This window comes from Grammomys surdaster, unplaced genomic scaffold (genome assembly GCF_004785775.1).
Source record: "Grammomys surdaster isolate TR1022 unplaced genomic scaffold, NIH_TR_1.0 126298, whole genome shotgun sequence".
In the NCBI taxonomy this organism is placed as follows: domain Eukaryota; kingdom Metazoa; phylum Chordata; class Mammalia; order Rodentia; family Muridae; genus Grammomys; species Grammomys surdaster.
Window position 1 is genome coordinate 3,867,909 of NW_021621098.1, and position 25,764 is coordinate 3,893,672.

Here is a 25,764-nt window from a genome sequence, read left to right on the forward strand (position 1 = left end):
TTTCTTTCTTTCTTTCTTTCTTTCTTTCTTTCTTTCTTTCTTTCTTTCTTTCTTTCTTTCTTTGTTTTAGACCAGGCTGGCCTCAAACTCAGAAATCCGCCTGCCTCTGCCTCCCAAGTGCTGGGATTAAAGGCGTGCACCACCACTGCCCGGCTGAAATTTCTTTTTTAAAAAGAAAAGTTTCGTGTGGGAAGATGCATATGTGGGCACCAGAGTGTTCACGTTGATGTCAGAGGCACATGTGGTAGTGGATCCTCCCCTTCCACCACCATCTGTGTCCCAGGAACGTCACTCAGGCCACCAGGCTTGGTGGTATGAGCTATTTCCCAGGCCTTGAGTTCCTTTTTTACAAAAGAACAATATCAGACTGCATGAGCAAAATGTAATTTAAATATGTTCGGGGACCATTTTCATCTCCAGAATTAAGGATTATTTTAATTTTCCATCATTGCTTCTTCCCTTTTACTTTCCTTTTTAGGTTTATCATTTTAGGGTTCCCTATTTTTAATTTTCATACAGAGATTTCTTTAAATGATCATTATAATTAAGCATAAAGCCACAAATTACAAAGTCATATTTTGCTGGATCCCAGAGTTCTAAATTATTCATTCCACTCACTGTTTTTAGATTAGTTTATCCCAAAATTGCCAGTTTATTGCTGTAGTTTTTTAAATTTTTGTACAAACAAGAAGGCAGAAGAAAGGGGAAGAGCATTACACACAGATCTTAGTTTGCTGGCCTCCACGACTGCGCTTCCTAACACGCTCAGTTCCACCCACACATCAATCTACTCCCAGAAGCTCTTGACGATATTTTCCATCAACCTCAGTGTTTCCAGCACATCTCAGAAGTCCCTCCCTGTTTCCTCTCAGACCTTAACTTCTTAGCTTTAGCCATTTATTGATATGCTACTTTTTTTTTCAGTGAAGAAGCAAATCAATAAATTAAAGGTAATTTCGGAGTGTCAGCTTTCCCTAAATGTTCCGGGATTCCTTTAGTGCTCTTCTGGACAAGAGGGCTGGGTGGCAGTCTCACACAGCCACCATAGGCTTTTCTGACAGACAACTTTTGTTATCTTTAGTCCTAATTAGTGACTGTCAAACTGTGTTAGATGGGAAAGATTGTGCATGCATTTCAACTTTCCTGGATTAGCATCAGGTCAACAATGCTCCAGTTGGATGACATTATAGCCAGAAGTATATGGGCAGTACAACTTTCTATAAAAAAGTAAAAGAGGATATTGAAGTTTCAGGCGGTAGAGGGTGTGGATTTAGGAGAGGCTGGGGAGGAGTGGGTGTGAATATGTTCACAATGCATAGCATGAACTTCTTAAAGAATTAATAAAATATTGTATTTATATAAATTATTTTCAATATGACCATTTTCTATTTCTTTTCCAGGCTCAGCTCCAGTTTTGGTAGAATTCTTAAACAAGATGGTTGGGGTAGTTTGTATAAACATGCCCACTGCTTGACATAGCTTCTGTCCTTGACATAGCTTGACATCCACTTCATTTCCATAAGGTCCTTCCTCATTTAGGCAATCATGTTGGTAGGCTGTATCAGCACTACACTGGGTTTCACTCAGCTTGTCTCCTGGAATAAGTACAGTCTATTTACTGTTATTCCACTTCCTCCCACTGGCTCCTCACTAGCTCCCACTCCTCAGAGGTCCATGCAGGGATCTGAGCTGTTTATTCCTGTCACTGTGCCAGCTATTGTAGAGAACTAGCCCATCAACTGGGAGTTTTCTCATTCTGTACTCCATTGCATTTTGTAGAACTGTTTTTAGGATCTCTATGCCGGACCCTTTGAAACTGCCATTATCTTCACATAAGCATGTGCTCCTCTCTGATCACAAATACTGTATGTGGACAAAGAAGAATAGACAAGCCGTGGGAAATGAGGATCTGGGTGAGGTGTCGTGATGGCCAGCTGTGCTGACAGGCATTTGGAAGTCTGATGGGAATGTGCTTAGCTCTAATCATGCCCTTCATTTATGGTTCCAGAGAATATAGTCAGAAGTTCTACTCTCAAAAGACAGAAAATCAAAATGACAGGAAGCCTACTGATAGCGAAGAGGGGAATTGACACCTTGATGCTTTTGCTGGTGGGAATGGGAACCTGGGAATTCTTTAAACCAGGATTTTACTATAGGTAAATATATTTACAATTGCCACATCTTAGTGAATTCATCTTCAGCCAGTTGAATTTCAGGCTATGCTAAAGAGGGAGGATGCATGGCTCAGCACTAAGAACACTGGCTGCTCTTGCAGAGGACCCAGGTTTGGTTCCCAGCACCAACATGGTTGCTCACAAACTTCTGTAACTCTAGTTCTAGGTAATCCATGTTCTGGCCTCTGTGGGAACCAGACACACAAATAGTGTATAAACACATACATACATTCAGGTGAAATGCTCATACATGGAGAAGAATAAAAACAAAAGATTTCACTGTAAGTAGCAAATTGTATTTTAAAGCAAGGATGCAGGATTGTTCAGCATAATTTGGTAGATGATAAACATATTGGCAAAAACTTCTTTTGCAACATAAGAGGATGATTAAATAACTATATATAGTGTATTTATACCAAGAAGAATATTTAATAGTAGAAAAATGTTTAAGACATTTAATAAAAATACATGCGTAGAATAATATGCTTGGCACAAATGCTATTTTGGAGGAGGCAAATCCAAAGTTATTTACACACCAAATCAAGTTGGAGATACATGAACTGCAATAATGAATGTTCACATGTTCTTACAAGCTTATGAAAGATGTAACTTTCCTTTTCTGTGTTTTCCTTCATTTTCTATACTTTTTATAATAAATGTATTCATTGCAATTATAGGGAAATATTATTTTAGAAAACTAGTGGGACCCAAGAATGGCCTTGGCACATACACACTGCACATGGTGTGTACTTACACCCTTAACCTAAGAATTCCCATTAACAAGTTGACGTTAGCATTTACAAAGCAGCTCGTGCAGGCTTCCGGAATGTGGTCGCACATGTATGTGCAGAATCAGGGGTCTGAAAACCCAGTGATCTTTATATAAAAAGGTATAAATAGAATTAACAACCCATACAATTTTTTTTTTTTTGCACAGATAGCCTCTAACACTCTTCTTCAAAGCAGAATTTGGGGTTGATAAAGTCAGCAGTATGTGCCAAATGGAACTTTAGGCTTCCCTGGTTGCGAGTTAGTCAACTCATCTCCATCCCACCCAGCTTCCCACTGAGAAGAGCAATTAGGATCCCTGACATGTCCCTGTGTGTTTCTGGTCAGTAGGGGCAGAGGTTGCCCACAGGGACATAAGCTGGGAAAAATTTGGAGAGGTCTCTGTCCCTTAGATGTTTGTAAGTTGACAGTGAGCAGGAAAAATGGACAAACATCCATCTGCTTTTTTCTTTTCTTTTAAAATTCAGAATATAATTTTTTCACAAGATGTATTCTGATCATGGTTTCCCTTCCTCTAACTCCAATTTGAGGAGACACTTTCCCTGTTTCATATGTAAGGTTAAAAGATAATTTTAAAAGTAAGCAGGGAGTTCTTTCTAGTTCAGTTCTGTAGCAAGGGACTATCAACCCAGATAAGAGGGCATGTCTGCACTTTCCTGCCAGCAGCTTTGCTCCCTGAGGAAACACCAGGTGACTTTCCTAAGAGGTCAAACAGGGTAAAACCCTCCCCCTATCCCCACTTAGCCTTTATTTCACTCTGTGAACCTATTATCATTGAACGCTGGGCTGCACACGCTACTTGCCTGGCTGCTTTGTGAGCCGTGGCATTGGGGCTACTCCTGTTCCTAAACACCTATTTTCAAATCTGGTTCATTTGCAGAAATTGGGATTCACCTCCTGATAAGCAAAACCCTGGGATCATTGAGAGCCTATAGACGTCTCCTCAGCTGAGACTTTGACCACAGAGCCTTGTTCAGTGGTCCATGCAGGAGATACCCTTTGGGAAGTGGGGATGACTTTGAGAATTTTCTAGGGACAAGAGCTCTCTTCAAGTTGGGCAGCAGAGATCCAGCAGAACTTACTTTACCTTGGAGACATACATTTGTCTCAGAAATATTTGAGTCATTCTTCAAGGAATCTACTTTGAAATCATTTGCATAATGTGACAAGTTCTACTTGCTCATTCTAAGTAATGCTCAATTAATAAAAATATCATTAAGAATTATACCAATTTGGCCAAGGGTAGGGGCATAGCGGCAGGTCACACCTCTCTGTCTGGTTGGACCTGAAAACTCACAGTTAGGTGATCATTCCTCCTCTTTTCAAGGGCCACTCAGGAATGCAGTCTTTGAAAGAAAGGCACAGAATCTGTTTAAGAATGCATCTTGTTATTGGGACCATTTTTTAGCATTTCAGCAGAAGAGATAATCAGTGTATGCACCCATCTTCTTGGATGATCTCAGCTCATTCTTCCTGCTATAATCAAACGTGTCTCTTAATATTCAGGTGCTGGGAAATTCATTCCCAACGCAGAAGAGCTGGAAGGTGGGATTAATAGGGGTATGTTTTTTTTCAGACAGGAGGGCTCTGTCTGGACCGACCATGGTAAAATATAGTGTTAGGGCATATGCAGTAGAAACTCTGCTGCTCTTCTACCAGGTTTTCTAGCTCTTGCCCTTCTGCCTTCTACCATGAAAGGACACAGTAGACAAGCTTATGTCAGGCAGACCCCTTGATGGCTGGCTTTGTAAGCCTCCTGAGCTGGAAGAAATTAGTTCTCAGTTTTATAATTACTGTTAGAGCAGCATAAAATAGACAGATTCATGAGGAAAGCCTCTCTCCACCGCATGCCAGACAACTGTTTTATTTAGAACTTTTCTGACTGTTCTGGTTGCTTTCCTCATTGTGACAAAGTCACACAAGCAAACCCCCAAACCAAAAATTGATAAATTCAACTGAAGAGAGTAAGAATTTCCTTCGGTTCACAGTTTGGGGTTACAGCTGGTCACTGAGGGGAAGAGCATGGGATGGCTGGGCACACTGTCAGCATTCAGAAAGGAGATGAATGAAAGCTAGCACCCTCAATGGTAACACTAGCGCTCTGGATGGCTGCCTGTCTTAATTCCCTTTGTATTCACTGTAAGATCACAGTCAATAGGATGGTGCCACCAGCTTTAGGGTGGTCTTCCCTCCTCAGTTAAAACTGTCTGGAGACAGCCTCTCACAAATGTCCAGAAGTTCCATCTTCTAGGGGACTCTAAATCGGATCAATTCGACAGTCAAGATTCACCACTAGGCTGGAGCCGACTGGAATCTCCAGCTTTCCTGTGCTTCGCCTTCTACCATGCATTGGTATAGGTTTTAACTCTGGTGAGCATTTTGAGGATCCTGGGAAACCTGGGCATTTGTTCTGCACTAATGACTTTCCTAGAAGATAAATGTTTCACCTTTTTCAGTAGAACCATTTTTCACTGTCCCCTTCCCCTCTCTGCTGCCTCTTTCCTGACAACATAGAAACCCTCTAGATTTCTTCGGTTGGATTTATAACTCTTCTGTCGGTGTAAACATGGCCCCATCTTCTGCTCTTTGGTTTCTGATCGACTTTCACGCAGTCTTCAACACCCACCTACATTCTGGATTTTGTTCTCAGAACGTCTGGGCTACTTGCATTCAGCACATCAAGTGCTCACAATGGCCCACTTTCCATTTTCCTTGTGCTGTTGGACAATCCTTAGCTCATGAAACACTACTTTCTGGACACTCAAGATGCCATTCTCCCTAGCTCCAGTGTTATACTGCTGTGTCTATCCCTTGCCTTTTGTACTTCCTAGTCTCTTGATATTACTCATTCGTCTCTGCAGTGTCTGTGCTGGTTATAAGCAGTCAGTGGCTTTGTCTTCCTAGAAGTGGAGTTCAAATTTCTTATGCTGATGTTGAATGTGTTGTACCTGGGCAGCTGAGTTTTGCCCTGCAGCCCGGTGACTATTGCTTTTTGCTGAGTCAGTCTGTCAATAAGTAAATCAGCATTCCTGTGCATGTTCTCCCTGTTTGAACAGTCATAGTCAGCAAGTACACCCTGAGTAAACAAGCAGACTGTTGACCACAGTAACCAACAGAATTCTTTCCCCCATTTCTTGGTCAGCTTTTCATCCCCACCTGATGAAGACTTTTCAGACCCTTCCCCTGGCAGCATCCCCTCCTGTCTTGTGGCTCTGCTATTGACACATTTAGCCTTCCAGTGCCTGCTGCGCTGCTTTCGATTCACCAGTTGCAAAATCTTAGTGAAGTGTTGTTTTTTTTTTTTAATTTTTTAACTTGGAGCCTTGGAATATAAATTTGATGCTCCACAAAACAAACAAACAAATAAAGTAAGCCAAATTTATTTAGTAAATGGGAAAATAAGTGGAGCTATTTCTTCTGCTTTTTAGTTCCATACTGATGTTTCCGTGGTCTCACAGCGAAGATTAACATCTGGGTCTGGTGAAGGAGCTATAGGGTATTGAAGTAAATTAAATAAGATACGGGTGCAAGGCATTTTCCCATTAGCAGTTGGCAGTTTTCAGTATAATTTTGACAATATTGGTAATAATATATAACTTCTAAGTTATCAGCAGGTAACTAATGTGTTTGGCTATTATAGGTCTAATGGTGAAGGTAGTATATCAACACTATGTATTTAAAGTCTTGTTTGATTTCTTTGTGACAAGTAAGGTTATTAAGAAATGGTGCCATTTTCATGATCAATTAATCCTGTCCCAGCATGTATGTACTTGTGGCTTGGCTTCCCTTCATTTACCTCTGCCTTATGGCTAGGATAGCTTGGGACATTATTTGCTTTTCAGCAATCAGACTACCTATGTATGAACTTTTACATTTTACTGGTGTGTATGTCACTGCGTTGTGAGTGTGTGAATGTGCCAGTATATATTTGCGTATATATGCACACACCTATGTGTGAGTACAGGTATGAACTTAGCATTCTTTATCATTCTTGACTTTATGTTGCTGAGGCAGGGTCTCTAGCTGAACCCGGGGCTTGACAGTATGGTGAGCTTGCCATTTCTGCTAACTAATCATCTTGTTCTAAGAACCTGGTCTCCATCTCCTAGGCACTGGGATTAAAAGTGGGCTACCATGTCTACCCAGCTTTTTTATGTGGGTTGTGGGTACCCAATGTCTGGTCCTTAAATGCTTTACCCACTGAGTATTCCTTAGCCCAGAACCTCTATTTTAATTGACACATGAAAGTTGTATACATGTAGGGAGCTTGATGTAATGTTTCTATGCATGTACACATGTGAAATGATTAGACCAGGCTTAGTTGATTACTTTTGTTTCTGTGTAGTGAGACTATTTTCAAACCCTGTCTTTTGCTATTTTGAAATACAGGCTACAGGGACTGAGACGCACTTCTCTGAGTCTTAGCTGTATGCTCAGTGACACTATCACTATGTTGCAACTTGGGAGTCAAGGGTGAGCTGCTGTGTGAAGCATGTGCCCTGTCTTCAGTCATCGAGTAAATGGAGGATCATTTTGAGGTGTGTTGCTATGAGAACACTTTCGAACTCGAGACTTCAGGTTTTGGAAGCCCTCTGATGTAGAAGAGCCTGATAATGAGTAAGCTGCTTGTGTAATTTTTTTTTAAACTTAAAGTAAAATGTAAAATGTCAGGCAAGCATCCATGACTTACTCCAGGGAAAGGGGCAGCTAATGATTAGTCTTCTGTTTACAATTAAAGTCTGATTTCTTCTCCTAATTTCGGGTGACTTGCGATTGGTCCTCTGCACTCCTAATAGACCTTGTAGAGTCTAAATAGATTCTGCTTTGACTCCCAATTACCATGCAATTAAAGGCCCTCCGCATGCTGCCCTTTCATTTGGTTGATGCTCATTTTCTCTGGGCTCTTATTCTACAGTCTCCTTTTAGTTGCTGTATCAGTTCTTTATAATTTGCTGTTTGGTTTTTAGTGACACACCATCCCAATTTCCCCATATAGCCCTCCTTTATTTAAAAAGAAAAACAACTTAAGAAAATCACCAATGTGCCTGAATAAACTTCAGTGAGAATGAGTGGTTTGAGAATGGACTGAATGGAGAGGAAGGGTGACTGAATCATATGCCTTTAGTGCCAACCCTGGGATGATACGGTGACTAGCCAGGTTTCTTTGTTCTAGCCTTCTTGGTATATCCAAATACTTGCTTTCTAATGTAAAGGACTGTTTGCACACTCTCTGGAGTATGTGTATCAGCTTAATAAGCTGTTTAATAATAGGATATTCTTCTGTCAATAAATCAGGGCCCCAGGGTCATTTATTAAAACAAACAAGCAAACAAACCAACCAACCCTCTCCATTGCATGGTTTTTTGGGTTTTACTGGGTGATGATTTGCTAAGATGATAAGGAGAGAAAGTTAGGAGAGATTTCTGCATAGCAAGTGGGCTACAAGATACCTGCCCTTAACCCTGACCCTGAAGAGCACATTCTATAAATCCCTAAAGAAGCACTTGGTGTTCATATAAGACCAGACTAAAAGGTGACTTCAGAACAGTGGTTTCAGTAGGAGGGAGCAGGTGGGACCTGGTGAGGCCTTTCAAATCAAACATATGCTTCTACAGCTCCATAGAGTGGTGGCCCTGGAGACCTGGATCTCTCAAAGCCCAGAAGGCTACCGGAAGAAGCCAGAACAAGGAGCTCTTAATGATGGTCAGTTCAGCACAGTAAGCAGCAATCACCATTGGATCTGGCAAAATTTGCTGACTTCCCATTCCTTCAGCTTTCTCGTGATGATTCAGGTTGGTAGAAAGGAAAGTCACTAATACAGGCTACCCCAAACTGTAAATAATCAAAAGAATATGTAATATGAACTCGAGTTTATTGCATTTCTTAGCAGCTCCACTTAAAGAGCTCATTCAGCTGTGTGCACCAGTAAATAGAGTGGAATTGGAGTTGAAAAGAGGGGGTTCTTCCATCTGTGCTCCAATCTCCATTGAAGTTGCAGAAATGCTTTCTGGTGCAAAACAAAGGATGCAGCAACTGAAAGCAGCCATTCTTCCTTCCTTGCTGATGAAGCACCTAATGAAATGTGAAGAAGTCTGAAGAGCTGTAGGCAGAAGAATGGCTAAATGGCAGAACAGGGAGAGAGGAGTTCTGTGAAGAAGGGTCCAGTCTTCTAGATGATGGTACATAAAACAAACTTCCAGGATGAACACAAGCATCTGGAAAGAATGAAAATAGCCTGCGGTGAGTGGGAGAAGGGCACCTTTCCATCATGAATGTCCTCTGAGATATGAGCCAGACAAATCAGGTCATAGCAGGCATAACCTGGAATTCATTTAAAAATATCAACCCAAGGGAGCAGTGGAGGAGACATTTTAAAAAGAGAAAACAAAATATGAGCTGATAAGTTACCCTTTCTCTTCTTTTCCTGTCCTAACTTCCCTCATTTCCTTCATTTAAACAGGCCTTTAAGATCATTGACTCAAGGATTGACTCAAGGGCTGATGGGATACATATGTTAGAAACCATGGCCTGTGTTCCTCAAACATAAGGACCAAGGATAACTGAGAGGTTTGAGAGTCAGGGAAGAGTGTGACAGTAAGGTTGGACTAAGACAAGATTCTCTTAGGCCAGGGTGTGAAGAAGAGGCCAGGGGACAAGGATGGAGGGAAGGAGAACAGTGTACTGAACTGGTAGGGCTTGAAGCTTTGCAGGGAGTCCTGGGTCACAAGATGGCATCTGAGGAGCAAAATGCTCCCATGATCTTCCAAGTACTGTGGTATTTGTGTGTAGAGAGATGGTGGGCTCGAATGGAGGCACAAAGGGCTGAAGAGCAGACATTCTTGGTGTCCTGTGAGGACCACACATTTTAGCATCATATGAGGTATCCAAGAATCTGAACAAAGCCTCAAAGAAAGCGAGGATTCTAATGTGACCAGTATCTTCCTAAAGGACTGTGGTATCAATATAGAAATGAAGTGAGTTAATAGAAAAACAAAGTGCTTCTTTTTTGTTTGTTTGTTTGTTTTTCAAGACAGGGTTTCTCTGTATAGCCCTGGCTGTCCTGGAACTCACTCTGTAGACCAGGCTGGCCTCAAATTCAGAAATCCGCCTGCCTTTGCCTCCCAAGTGCTGGGATTAAAGGCATGTGCCACCACTGCCCAGCTAACAAAGTGCTTCTAAAATTACAAAGTTATTGACACAATTTCCACTGATAACATAGGAACAAGATCAGGGTCTTCAAAACCTTCAAGGATTGGAGCCCCATGTTGAGGTGAGGGCCATGGTGTAGGTGGAGAAAGCGATGAGTGGAGATGAGGTGTCCTCTTAGAACTAACTATGGAGTCTAGACATTTGGGTGGACTGCCAGGAGACAGAGTTCTAGTGTGTGACAGGAAGCTTTATCCTGCAGGGACAGATCTGGAAGAGAGGAGGAACATGGTGGTGTTTACACAACAGAAGGACATTGCCTAGTTAGCAGTCACAGAAGAAGCTTTCAGAAATGGCTTCAGCTCTGCTCCCAGCAGAACTAGTAGCAACAGAAGTTTATCTCTGAATGACAGTTCTTGGCTTTAGAGTGTCAGTGGACGTCTGCTTCCTCATATTCACAGGTGTGTCTCTTCTGCTGTCATGGCTGGGACACCTGGTGAGCCGAGCAGAGACTGTGCCCTGCAATAGAAAGGACTCTGCAGGATACTGCCCAAAGCTAGAAAAGCAATGCTCAGAAAACATTGCACACATGTAGGGAAACATACATTCTCCTACATTTATGGTAAGATTGTAGAGAATTATAGCCGGCAATAGCACAACTAATTAAGATTCAGGACCTCTTTGGAAGGGAGAAACCAGACCATCCATGTGCCTTTCTTGACTCCCAGAGACTAAAAATAAACCATTGAGGTACACATCTAGCTTCTACTGAGGAGAGCTTTCTGAACTGAGGAGTGTGTTAAACCTCAGACACTGGTGGGAAGTCCATTGAGGCCTACTGTATCAGCTCTTCTCCTTACTGTTGTGATGAATGCCTGGAGGAGCAACCCAGGCAGTGTGGTGGTTTAAATCAAAATGTCCCCTATATGCTCATAGGGAGTGACAATATTAGTAGGTGTGACTTTGTTGGAGTGTGTATGGTCTTGTTGGAAGAAGTGTATTACTGGGGATGGGCTTTGAGATTCCAGAAGCCCAAGCCGGGCCCAGTGTAACTTCTCTTCCCGCTGCCTGCTGCTCTAGATGTAGAACTCTCAGCCCCTTCTCCAGACCATGTCTGTCGGCCTGCATACCACCAAGCTTCCTGCCATGATGACAATGGACTACACCGCTAAACCTGTAAGCCATCTCCAAGTAAATGTAAGAGATGCCGAAGTCATGGTGTCTGTCCACCATTAGAAACCCTAACTATGACAGGGAGGAAGGATTTATTTTAGCTCACAGCTTCAGAGCTATCAGCCCATCAGTGGCAGGGAGAACGTAGTAGAGCAGAGCAATTTGCATCCCAGTGGCCAGGAAGCAGAGAAGGAGAGCACAGGAGCATCAGTGATCAAGATACATTTGCCAAGCCGATTAGGCCCTACCTCCTCTACCCTTCACTGCTTCCAGGCATGTGGTTGTATTATGAATCCCTCAACGGATCAATCCAATAAACCAGAGCACTCAGGCAGTGATCTCAGACTATGGCCCTAAGTCTAAATCTGGACTAAATTTACTGCTGGCAAAGTCCTCATGAAAGAGACACTAACCCCAAGTGACAGACCCAAGAGACAGACTTGAGGAGTGGATTTCCTCTAAGAGGTTAGTACCAGGCTTCTCTGAGCCGAATTAAAAAGAGAGTAAAGATGGTGCTTGTTACCTGAGGACAGAGTGAAATCTCCTCTCACTTTCTACCTACATTCTCAGACATGCTAGGGTGGAGCGGAAAGGGGCCCATGCACGGCTCTGCTCAATCCATCAATGACCTTGTGTCTCGGGACTTTTCTGGTCTCAGAGTGTTCATGATCACATCACCCCTGGCTTTGGACTTGCAGGATTTCCTTACTGTTGAATGAATATAATGTTTTCTACTAGGGAGTGTAAGCAGGATCTAAGGATACCGAACAGTGTGTGGCTCCCACTGCTCTATGGGATCACCATGTGGTTATGACACAATGCTCAAGAGACAGTAAGCATCTCCTCATTTACTGCGCACTGTTGGGTGCTGTCACCGATGGAGAAGGTAGCAACCTGGAGACATGATAGGATCAGGTGACAAGATCTGTGCCGTGGATAAATGTACTTCGGGAAGTGTGTGTGACTATGTGTATAATTTAGCCTTTGGGGTTTGTGGTAATTTTCTAGCTAGAGAATCTTAGTTGCTTTTTTCCCCCAAGGAGGTGAATTTTGCAAGAGAATCATAGAGATATTGACTTAGTAAGTTGACATCAGTAAGAGGCAGAATCAATTCCTAGAATTTCCTATCAGGCTTCTTGTGATCTGAAGTAATTAAATGTATTTATTGCTTAGACAATGTTAGGTTTTCTGTAGCTTTTAGCCAAAAGCAATCTTACTAGATACAATGGGTTTTCTTTTTGTCAATTTTTGTATTAAAGCATGTTAAAAAAAAACAGGTGAACTTCTCTATTTTAGGCTGTAGTTGTAATTTTTTGAATTAGACTGTAATTGTCGATGGAGAGAAAGAGATTTTTTTAAAAATCCCCTCCTTTCTTCCTCTCCTCTTCCTAGTTGAATTATCTTTAAAAATGTCAGCTGTAGCCAAACTGCCTTCTGAGAAATCTGCTTTTGCCCATAGATTCAGGCTGCTCTCAATCTCTGTTAGAGAAACTTCGGTTTGCAGTGGGTGAGAGTTAAGGCAGAGATGCATTGCCGGCCAAAGTGTTAAGAGTACAGGAATGTTGAGTGCTCAGCCCTATAGGGACATCTAAATCACCTTCTGTGAGGCAGGGGACACCATAGAGGATAAGGCTGAAAGGGCTTAAGACCTGGAGGTGGGAAGAGTTCTGGGACGTGCTGTCCTCTGGGTATGACATGGCTGTTAGTCATAAGCACACAACAGCAGCGATTACCTACACAATGCTTGAGGAAGATTGGGCCCGTCAGCTTTCCATCAGGGGTGATCAAGAAGCTCAGGAGGCCCCTCCATTCCTGGAAAGCTATAGCCAGTTAATAGTTACTGAGGAAGGGGGGGTAGTTTTCTTCGATGGTGTTGCCACTGAAGTTGCTTATACTGCTCATTCTTATACAGTAAATTTCAGTGAGCCACACAGAAGGCACAAAGGGAGGAGGGGAACTGATTGGAAAGAGGAAGGAGATGGGGAGGCGTGGGATGGAGTATTAGTTACTTTCCTGCTCCTCTGATAAAGCATCACAACCAAAGGCAATTATGGAAGAGAGAGTTTATTTTGGCTTATGGTTTCAGAAGAACAAGAGCCCATCTTAGCAAGCAGAGACATGGTAACAAGAGGCAAGCACAGTGGCCAGAGAAGAAAGCTGAGAGAACACATATTTTATAGCAAGCATGAAGCAGAGAGCATAAACTGGAAATATGGAGATGCTATATACTCTCAAAGCCTGCTCCCCACTGGCATGCTTCTTTCAGCTAGGTCACACCTCCTAGACCTCCCCAAACAGTGCCACTAACAGAGTTCCAAGTGTTCAAATGCCTGAGGCTACGTGTCTTAGGTAGAGTTTCTGTTGCTTTGATAAAACACCAGGACAAAAAAGCAGTGTGAGGAGGAAAGTGTTTATTTCACTTCCACATAATCATCGTAACATCAAAGAAAGTCAGGGCAGGAATTCAAACAGAGCAGGAACTGATATAGGAGCTGATGTAGAAGCCATGGAGGGTGCTGCTTACTGGTCTGCTCTCCATGGCTTGCTCACTCTGCTTTCTTATAACACCTAGGACCAGCAGCCCAGGGATGGCGGCTCCCATAGTGACTCCAACACCCCACATCAATCGTCAATCAAAACAAAAACAAAAAACATATAGCATAAGTTTGCCCACAGGCCAACCTGGTAATGGGATTTTCTCTATCTAGGTTTCCTCTTCTAAAACAACTCCAGCTTATGTAAGGCTACTTTAATGATGTGAAACTAGCTAGTACATTTACAGGAGGTATTTCTCATTCAAACAAGTATATTCTACTCCCTGGGCCCACAAGTTCAAGACCATTATAATATAAGATACATTTATTCCAACTTAAGAAATCTGCTGTCTTTTTGTCTCAACACTGTTTAAGACTTCAAAGTCAAAAGATTCTTCAAAGGACATGCTTCCAACATAAAATAATATTACCATTACAAAAGGGAGGAATGGACATTTGCTAAGAGAATTTTGGACCAAAGCAAGATGAAAATGCAGCAGTTCAAACATCAAGGCCTGTAGTTCCACGTCTAGTGTGTGGGACTTTAGCTTTAAGGGCCTTAGGAAGTTCTACCCCTCCAGTTTCTCTGATTGCAACACACATCTTTTTCTTGGGCTGGTACCACCCCTGTATGCCATTGTCCTTGACAGATGTCTTCAACATTGTGGGGTCTCCACCATAGCACAGGCTTCACTTTCACAGTTCCATGCAATGGCTTCTCAGGACATCTGCTTTCTCTAGTCCTTTCTCCAGGGCTCCCTTGTCACTTTATTCCTGGCCTTAGTGTCTCTCTGAAACTATGGAGGAAGAATCTACAACTCATGTATCCTTCATGTCCCTGGAGCCAGCACCAAGAGTAATACACTGCCAACTTCAGCCTGGGAAAGACCTTTACCACCTTAAGCCACACAAGCAGTAGCACTTTTATTAAATCACCTTCTAGGAGCAGAAGAGCTGTGTTATCTCTTTCTTGAGTTGAAAGCTTGCTGGTGGGCCTTGACCTGAGTATTCATCTTTTTCTGGTGCCGAGCAGACCCCTGCGTAATGTTGCTAATACCCATAACAATTTTGGCCTTTCTTCTGGCACATGCATTGACTACACGTGCTTCCTGGTGCTCTTCCTTTCTCCACACTGTGCATTTATATACTTTCTGCCCCTCTTGCTCATTTCCATTGTAGACATCCATAAACATTATCAGTCCATAAACAACCATGTCTCAAATTCAACATTATGTTGTCTTGAAATTTTCTCTGACAAAGAAGTTAGCCCAATACCTTTAACTTAGCCCTAGAAAAGTTCTTAGGGTAAGAGAAGATAATAGCCAGATTTTTTCCCCCAAAAGAATCCCTAGAATGATATCTAGCTAAGTTGCTGTTCGAGTCCTTTCTTCCCTCTGAAACTTTCCTCTTGAACTGGGGACCTCTATAGCTGTCTTTGCTCTCAGAATTACTATCTTCCAGGCTTCTACAAAAATGGTTGTTTATACTCTGCTTATAGTATTCAACAGTTTTGTTTAGTTTAAAGGTCCAAAACCTTCCACAGTCCTCAGAAAACAATGTGGTCAGGTTCTTCAAAGCAGCACCCCACTTCTGGTGCTAACTTCTGTATTAGTTAATTTTCTGTGGCTGTGATAAAGCACCATCCCCAAGGCAACTTAGGGAAGAGAGAAGTTATTAGTGCTTATGGCTCCAAAGGATAAGAGTCTACCATGAGTGTAGCAGTGGACATAGTGGCAGGAGCAGGAGACAGAGAGATTACATCTTTAACAGCAAACACAAACCAGAGAGAGCAAGCTGGAAGTGGCCTGAACCCACCCCCAGGGACATGCCTCCTTCAGCAAGGCTCTACCTCCTAAACTTTTCTAAACAGCATCACCATCTGGTGACCAAATGTTGAAATCTATGAGCCTTTGGGGGACATTTCTCTTTCAAATTGCCATTGTAGGGGACAATGGAAGGTGGTAGGAATAAACATGATCACTATATATAGTGTACATGAAATTATCAAAAGCAGTGTCCATAGGTAGAAGATGACTGAATCAATTTAAACTCATTTTCACGTGACACATGAACAAGTAAAGTTTTCTTTACCAAATAGATAAGCATACCTATTAGTCTGAAGGTTAAAGGTCATGCAACAAAAGCAGTAGCTTTTGACCTCATGGGAGAGATTTTTACAGATTGTCCCTACAGAGGCAATGACAAGATGCTAATTAGGTATAAGGATACTAGGTGAGACCTTTCACTGAGACCTGGGTAGGATTAATATTAGTTTTATCAAGGAGCAGTTCTCCCTTATCTTTATAAAGAAGATCTTAAATTCTTGCTTAGTGCTTTGTCTTTGCTGTATTTACTTCTGCTACTAAAAACCATGGCCTCTGATTTAGTTTTAATTAGTTAAGGCTAAATTTAAGGAATTTGTGTTAAAATGTTTTCTGATCAACAGATCACGGTCATCTCAATAATTTGCAGGGGAAATTATTTCATGCATTAAGATGCCAAACCTTTGTCATGTATATTAAGCATCTTTCTTTGGGTTTTTAAAAATTATTTAATATTTGCAAGCCTCATAGGTAACTTTTAAAACTTTGATCTGGAATTTATTTTGATGTAAGAGGGTAAGTTAGAAGGTCAAGGGTGTGGCGTTTGGTTTGGTATGGAATGTATATATCGTGCAAGAGACCGTGGGTTAGGGAAGAGAAAGAAGTTAGGAAGTCAAGCTTATTTGGGAAACAGTTGTAGTCATTATTTTTCTGTTGCTGGGATAGAATACCCTGACTGAAACCAACTTCCAAACAAAAAATAAAGTAGAGAAGAGAGAAGAGAGAAGAGAGAAGAGAGAAGAGAGAAGAGAGAAGAGAGAGGTTACTTGGGCTTATACCTCCAAAATAATGAATTGTTTTAAAAGTAACTTTTATAGAGTACACCAATGCTTAGAGCACTATTCAATGCTTTGAAGGTCATCTTCTTCCTGTATGTTTTACCCTGTCTTGTTGCTCTGAACAAGGGCAGGTTATCTCAGATGACCAAAGTGTGGTACTAGCACCCTCTTCCCTCATTTGTAGAGTAGACACTTCTGTGCTTATGATGGGATTATGTCTGGATAAATCCATTTTGAGTTGGATACATCCTAAACTGAGAACACATTTGATCACTGTAGCCTCCTGAGCACTGTAGCTTTTAGAAGCATGGCATACTATAGAGTTGCTATGTTTTCCCTCATGATCTTGTGGCAGACTGGGAGCTTGGCTTGGTGGTGTTGCCCACCATCATAAAGTAGAGTTATATCAAATGTCCACAGTCCTGGAAAATATTCCAATTCAAAACTTAAAGCATGGTTTCTACTGAAAGGAGACTGCTTAAGCACCATAGTAAAATCAAAGACCTATATGTTGAATTATCCTAAATTGTCCTAAACTGGGGACTCACTGTACACACCCATGCCACTTTTCGCAGGCCCATGTGTGACTATATATGTGTGTGTGTGTTTGTGTGTGTGCGTTGCTGCAGATTGAACCCAGGGCACCAAACGTGTTAGACACAGCTATATCACCAAACTATACACCAAACTCCCCATAGTCTATCTTTAAGAGAATGTCTTGGTTCTTTTTCTATCTTGAGTTTTTGAGATTGATTTTTAAAAACTAGATCTCACTCTTCCAGGCATTATTTTTTCCTGTATTGATTTTTTCCCAAGAAAATAAATTATGAAAGTAGCATATGTTTGCTAGAACAAATTCAAGCAATAGAGACAAATAGGGCCTTGACCTCACCCCACCCCACCCCTGCTTACCAGCTCCTGTCAGACACACATGGGCCAGACTTTTCTAGTTCCCCTACTCTTACACATAAACACATTGTGTGGCTCTCAAACGTGATGTTTTGAGGAGGTGTTCTCAATCACTATTTGGAAGGAAACATTGCTTACTGTACTCACAGTGTATCCTGTGATGAATGGTGTGAAGTATGTCATAGACCTCACAGAAACAGCAGGAGACAACTCATGATCACAGGACACAATCTAAAGACTGTGTATCATAACTTTTCTCAACATATACTCTGGAACATATAGATCCTGTGTCTTAGTTTGCTTCCTCTGGCTGTGATAAAACACCATGACCAAAAGCAACTTGGAGTGGTGGTGGTGGGGGAAGGCTTTTTGGCTTATAAGTCCTTATCACAGTCCTTATTATCATTGAAGAAAATGAAGACGATAATTGAAATATGTCAGGAGCCTGGAGGGAGGAACGGAAACACAGGCCAGGGAAGAATGCTGACTTTTGCTCAGCCTATCTGTTTATATAAACCAGGACCATATGACCAGGGATCATGTGATCACTGAGGGCTAGGTCCTCCAATATAAGTAATTAATCAAGAAAATTTCCTCTCCCCAGACTTGCCTACAGACTAATCCGACAGAGGCAGTTTTCCAGTTGAAATTCTTTCTTTCTAGATGACGCTAACTTGTGTCAAGTTGAGGAAAAAATCTAACCAGGACAGAATGGGAGATATTCTGGAGAAAAAGTTAAGGTTTTCTTGCCAATGAATTAGGGAAACACTAGGTAGGGTTTTCCTTTTGAATATTTGTAATTCAAGGGGGAACACCAGATAATCTGTTATATCCCATCATAAAAGATTTACTCTTTCTAACCAGTGATATCCAAAACATTTTGAGACAAAGCTTATAGAACACAATTTGGGAAACGTGGATTAGACAGACAACTGAACGATTGGCTTGGGGTAGGACAGTGAGCACACTTGTGCCATCCCCAGGTCTGTGGCTAGCAGAGGAATAGTGTCACCCATCAAGTTATAGAAAAACCCGGAAGACTGATTTTGGATTTATTAGGGTTTCATGCCTTTGGGAGGTTGGAGTAGAAATGATTGGGAAACAGAATATTTAGGTCTGGGACTTGGGCCAGAGGTCACGGCTTGAGGACAGGGATCAGAAAGTTTGCTTTGGATGAAAGCATGTTGTCAAAAACGGCTCATTTTAAAATGCACATATATTACCTGGGAAGGGTTAGCACTAAATTATTAATATCTATCATATTATCATATTAGCTCCCCATCATTTGAAAGCAGAGAGCAGGCCTCTGTAGGAATGGAAATCAGGCCTGGCGAATTGTGAGTGGAGGGTCAGCAAAAAGAGTCTGAAGTGATCTCTCACTTCTTGGAAGCTGAGGCCTTTTTTTTTTTTGAAATGCTAAAGAGTTTACCAAGTGTCCTTTGACCTCACATATTACTTACTTGTTTATTTTTAGACAGAGCCTCATGACAGAACTCCAGCTGTGGTCTTCCTGTCTCACCTTCCCTAGTGATAGAAGTGTGTACCACCATGCCTGTTTCTGCCCTGTATACTCAATTTTTGTGTTTTTTGATTGAGGGCATACCCAATGTATATCCCAAACAACGTGGAGTTAGCTTTGAAAGGGCAACACAATTTAACAAGTGTTACTTCCTGATTGTGTTTCCATGTGTGTGGGTTTCTATCACCTATTACTCAGTTCTCAGGTTAATATAGATTCAGGGAACATGACTGGAAGACCATTTTCTCCCACTTCAGCAAGCACCTACCATATCGAAACAGAAATCACAGGGAGAAGAGGATGCTAGTCTATGATTCGGTCGGTCTTCTCTCTTTTCAGTCCGGGTCCTTGTGAAGCCAGGGAATGAGGCATGAGAAGACATAGCATAGGCTTCCTCTTTCTGGGTTTGCCTGATTGCTGACCAAGTGACCTAACAGCTAACTCTCTGTGTCTTCTGCGTAACTCTCAAAAAGGGATAATCATACTGGCTTTTCTCACCTCCCAGGATCCCTGTGCAGAAGTCAGGAAGATAAATAGCTGTGTGCAAGTCAGTGGGAAGGATAAAAGAACTCTAAATCCGAGGCATTTCCATGGTTGCATTTTAATATGGCTACCACCAGGCATCCTGAAGGTAGCAATTCTCCCGAGGGGGTTTAATCATATGGGCTCACAGTCGGCAGACTCCGTTTAACCTGTGTGTTCCAGTTGATTGGGTTATTGTGTGTAGATTGCAGGGATTTCAAGGTTCACTCCATCATTCCCCTTTTGATATAATTTTAATGAGATTTTCCTCATTCTTTTGTTGCATGGCAGGCTATAGCTAGAATAAATATAAAGAATTTTTTAGAAATGCAAGTAACAGGAGGTCTGGAAAGATGAAAAATGCAGAGGGAGAGGCAGGGGATGAGGGTGAGAAGGGCTATTCTTAGATCTGCATGCTTCTTCTCTCAATGGCTTTGAGACCTGGGACTTGGCTTCATGTGCCTCATGCTCTGGAAGATAACAGTTGAAACCTCACCAAGGCCTCTGAGAAAATGTCTTGGTTAAGTGCTTAAAGTGACTATGTTTCTTCCAGGAAGCTTTACCACCAGGCCCAGGAATCAAGGCTTTCTTTGAGTTGTCCAGTGGAAAAACATCTACATGGCCTGGATTGATCCTACACTATGACCTCTGGGGATCTTCTCTGAGAGGGAAGTTGTAGGGGCTGCAGTGGGACAGTGAAAATGAGATGGGTATTTCAGAGGAGCCTACATTCCTTAGACCAATCCAGGGGACATTTAAAATCCATTTATTGGGGAGCACAATGTTGCTCAGCAGTTGAGTACCTTCTGTAGAAAACTAGCAGTTGTCAGTGAATACAATGATTATCCAGCAGGCAGATTTACCCAGGAATTCATCCATTTTCATGTCCATGTGTGTGTGAGTGTGTGTGTATGGTGTGTGTGTGTGTGTGTATGTGTGTATGTGAGTGCATGCATGTGTGTGTGTGTGTGTGTGTGTGTGTGGTGTGTGTAGAGCTTCACTCACTTTTCTTTTCTTGAAATGTGTGTGCCTTCATAGGCATGCATTTGGATGCATGACTGTGTATGTCGTTGGATAGAGAATGTAGGTAACTGGAACACATCGCTCCAGTGTTTCACTTAACAATTTAATCTCAAAACAACTGAGAAAAGCTGGAAGCCAAATCAGTGGTCTAGCTCCTTCCTCCTATAGGGCTTCATCACTGGAGAGGATGCTAGACGTACTAGCACCGAGAGGGCTATGTGCTAAAATCACTGTCTTCCACCGTTTTCACATTGTTACTACAGGAGAGTCTCTGTGGTTAGTTGTCTGGGCTGTAATGGCCAGGTTCACTGTATTAAACAAAGGATGGCATAAAATACAGAAAAGCAGCCACGAAACAGATTCATTATAAGAGAAACGAAAGGAAAGAGTAAACTGCAGAGGTTAGGAGTACGATCCGGCTGACGTGGGCTCAGCTCTCTCCTTGTTTCCAGGTCTAGGCACTTTTAATTAAAGAGTGCAGGGAGAGGTACTGACATAGATGATTGACACTGACAGGCCACATTGTATCGTGCTACCTCATCCTTTCTGTTTCAGATGCACGGGATAGTCTTTATATGCATTATCCCTTGTGTGAGTCTTGGCAGCCTAAAGGTTATCTTGGGGCAACATTTCCGTTAGTGTACATGCGTGTCCCTAGAGGACTCCTCTACTGGGTTTCATTTTGAGTGTGCTCATGTTCTTGTTGATGCTTGTTTGTTGGAGGGTGGGGGTTATATAATCTCAGGGCTGGTCTGGGGCAGTTCAAGAGATGGGTTTTATTTTGTGTTGACTTCTAGGTTCCAGAAGTAACCTTTCTGTATGACTCAGTCACCAACGTCTGATCACATCTTCCCTCCTGATCTATATTTACCTTTCCATGGCTTGCTTTTCAAAAAGCTAAGCCTCACGTTCTGTGTTTTAGCACTTCTCTACAAATTAGTGTTCTTTGCTAATGTTATAGTTTGACCATGAAGTGTTCTTCAAGAGCTCCTGTGTTTCAGGATTGATTTCTATCTAGTAGGTCCTCATGATTCACCATGAGGTCTCTGGCTAAATCAGTTAATTAAGGTAAAAAATGTAAGGTGGAGTCACCTTATAAAAGTCTGCTCCTAAACTTTCTGAGGGAAGAGATCATACTTTCCACCTTAACCTGTCTTGTCAAGCTTTGCAGCGGGGAAATACTAAAACCATATCCAAGCCATATCCAAGTGGTGAGGAGGTTTTCTTCTAAGTCTCATCTCTGGAGTGGTTGTCAGGAGGTAGGTGTCAAGGGAAGAGGACCACGGATCAATTGTCAGGATATGGATAAGGGAGGGATCCCAGCTCCCACCCCACATTCTCCCTCCCTTCCTCCTCCTGTTTAGAAGACTCCTCACTATTGTTTTAGACATTACTATGGCATAGGTTTTTGTTTTTGTTTTTGTTTTGTGGAGTTCTTTAGGTCTCAGAAAAAAAGGAAGAGAGCAAGACAAGTTTTGTGGGGCCAAGAGAGTTCTCGTTCATAAGTCTGAGCATACAAGGAAGGAGAGTTCAATGACGACCTAGAAAATACTTCTAACACTTCATCAGTGTTCTTGGCACAGTTCCTTTTATCTAGTGATTTCATTTTATGGATAAGGGTGTGACATTCCAGAAGTCAAGTAGATATGTGTGTTTGTTTGTTTTCTAAAATATAATACTCTGTCTTTGGGGTGGAGGTGCTATGTTCTCTGGCATCTGTAAGTCAACACTTCTGTTAAGACAGACTCTATTTCTTTCTATGCCAAGAATGGAATTAGAGTGTGGCCGAAAGAGTGGGCAGGGTCTGCCACTGTAGATGTACTCATGATACACCGGGTGTAATCAACCAAGTTTGGGTGAACCATCAGTTAGTCCTGAGAGTGAGGAGTGTGGGAGCAGTGCTTACAGTGTCACTGTTTTTCTTATTGCTTGGGGACAACTTTGGTGATGTCTTTCAGGACAGAAACTGCTCACTGTAATTGGACTTAACTTTGCTCTGCCAATTTTACTCACTATTTCCATGGAGCATTTTACAGCTGCCAGCATGGGAATGCCACCGTCAGCTCACCTCCTCTCGAGGTGCTTGAGTACAAAGAATCCCATTCCCCTGGCTCCAGGCTCTAGATCAGTGGTTCTCAATCTTGAGTGTACATTAGAATACCCCAAGGGGCTGTTATAAATACCAATGGCTGGGCCCCATCCCAAGAGAGTCTGATTTAATTGGTCTAAGTGGGACCCTATCATTGGTATTTTTCAACAGCTCCCTAAGTGATCCTAATGAGCAGCCAAAATTGGGAACCACCGCTCTGGATGGCTGACTCATCCTACATAACCCGTCAACTGGAGTCTCTATGGCTTCTGGGGCTGTGTAAGTACACGATGCCTTTGTGTGAATCGGAATGAGGTGCTTCTATTACTGTAAACATTGGGAAAATGTGTTCTTTCTTTTAGATTGACACAGCTACATGGATACACAGTTTGGATGTGGCTTCACATGCATGTCTGTCCTGGTGACTTCCAACTCAGCATTAGCCTTGAGTCTTCTGGTTTTGCAGTTTCTTCTGAGGCTGTCTCCTGGGTCCTGGTCTTACAACATTCAAAGAAAGACAGGAGGAACATTTCTGAAGTGTGCTCTGAGAAGCGTATTGGATCCCTCCCTCAGCTAAACAGCCCCAACTGGTAGATATTCTAAAAACTTCCATTTAAAGTTTCTGGAGAGTTCCCTAAGAATACATAGTGAATAAAGAAACATTTGCTGAAGAAATTCTGCTAAATCTTTGTAAAAATAGTTGAAGGTTCTAGAATTCAAGCCACAAGTCCCCTTTAGCTTCACCCTGAGCTGGTGTGAGGACATTTCAGTTGTGGAGGACTGCAGGAAAGAAGATGACATGGGCTTTCATGACTCTCTTGTCCTTCAACGATAGCTCAGGGCTGCATGGTCTTCCTTTAGAGCAGTGGTTCTCAGCCTTCCAAATGCTGTGATCCTTTAATACAGTTCCTTATGTTGTGTAACACCCAACCACAAAATGAAATTTTTTGCTACTTCATAACTACAATTTTGCTACCGTTATTAATTTTGTAATGTAAATATTTGTGTTTTCTGATTGCTCTAGGTGACCCCTTTGAAAGAGTCATTCTACCTAGAGAGGTTAGAACCCACAGGTGTAGCAACCACTCACTCACTGCCTTAGCGACACAAATTGTTAGTATTTCTGCCTCTAGCCCCAGCTCCACTCTGCAGAAGTTTGATTTCAGGTGGCCTTGGGTTACCTCAGGCACAATTACTATCACCCCACCTCACTCCTGGAATCAAGTTATCATCCCAGGAGAGAAGTCAAACCAAGGAGACCCAAATGCCTCACTCACAGGGAAAAACAGGTCTTTGCTTCCAGCTACAGAGACACAGTACAGACCCTCCTGCAGAGGGTAAGTTAGAGTAAAGACCAGAGAGTTCCTTATCTTGCCTTAGGACACTCATTTTATTTAGAATTGGCTATAGCAAAATCCATGCTTGAGAGTATGTCTGAGGCTGGCGACTTCATACCAGCAACAACCCAAAGCTTAGATGGGACAGAGTTAGGAAGAGAGACAGCTGAGAAGTGCTACCCAGGACTGGAGACATCAAAGGCTGCCTTGAGAATAGGTTCAGGTTGAATTGGATTTGACAGTAGGGTAATTTATGGCCCAGAATGTTATCAAAAAACAGTAAGTAGTCATCTAGTCAGCTGATGGTGCTTAAGAGATGCTTAGAGACAAAAGAGTAGTAAACTAAAGGTGAATCATGGAATAAGCCAGTGTGAGCCACCTCAGGGTGGCTCTGTGCACCCCACAATACACCCTCAGAGGGCTCTGTAGAAAAGGACTTCACAGGAAGTCTCAGTCTAGAATATATAAAAAGAAAAGTAAAGACCCAGATAAATGGTGGTGGGAATCAGAGCTCAGAATCCATGCCCTACACTTCCAGTTTACAATAATGATGATGATGGTGACATGTACGAGAAACTGGTAAGTTTAACCCACGCACAGGAACGGAAGCAGACAACAAAAGACCCAGGTGTTAGACTTAACAAGTATTTCGAGCATTTGACAAAAACACATATAATAATAGTAATATTATATAGGGATGAGGAGATGGCTAAGTCAGCAAAGCTTGTGGCCACGAGGTTCTGAGTTCAGTGTTCAGTATCGTCATAGACACAGCTGGATATGGTGGCATGCTTTTTTAATTCTTGTGCTGGTGAGGTTGCTGGGTGGATTTCTGAGGCTGATTGAGCAGCCAGCCTGGCCTTATTAGTGAGTTGCAGGCTAGTAAAAAACCCTGTCTCAAAAAAGGGAGGGTGAGTGGTGGTGCCCAAGGAAAGATATGTGAGATTGACCCTGTGCTCTATGCACAAATGGGCAAATGCAAAGAATATTATACAGCAAATACTAAAGAATGGAAGGAAATTACACTTAAAGAAGTAAAAGAAGGTCCACCAACAGGGATTAATAAGACAGATACTACAGCAGCAAACGGAGCTATATAAAAATGAGCCTTGTCAGCCGCAAGACCTCCTGCTTTTCTCTCAGACAACTGCATTCACTTCACAGCACATCTGGTGTCTCATAAATGCCTGTAACTCCTGCTCCTGGAGATCTAGAGCCCTCTTCTGGCCCCTGCAGGCACTGCATGCATGTGCATGTAGTTCCCACCCCCATATGCACATAATTAAAAATTAAGTATCTAAAAAGATTTAAGTATTTTTAATTTGAAAAGTATAATAATCAACATGAAACCTGAGGGTGGCTCAATGATATATCTGAATCAGTGTAAGAACGAGTGAGCTGAAAAACAGTCATGAAATCATGTAGCCTGCAAAACAAAGGGAAGAAAGAATGGTTAATAGTGATCTAACTTCAAAGATATGTCCAGCATCACTAATCACATAACTTATGCAAAATGGGAATACCACAGAGGGAGATGACAGAAAGCAGACAGACAGCAGAGAAAATGGTTAAAAAAAAATGTCTGAAAGCATTTCAGATTTCATGAAAAAAAAAATCAGAGAGAGAGAGAGAGAGAGAGAGAGAGAGAGAGAGAGAGAGAGAGAGAGA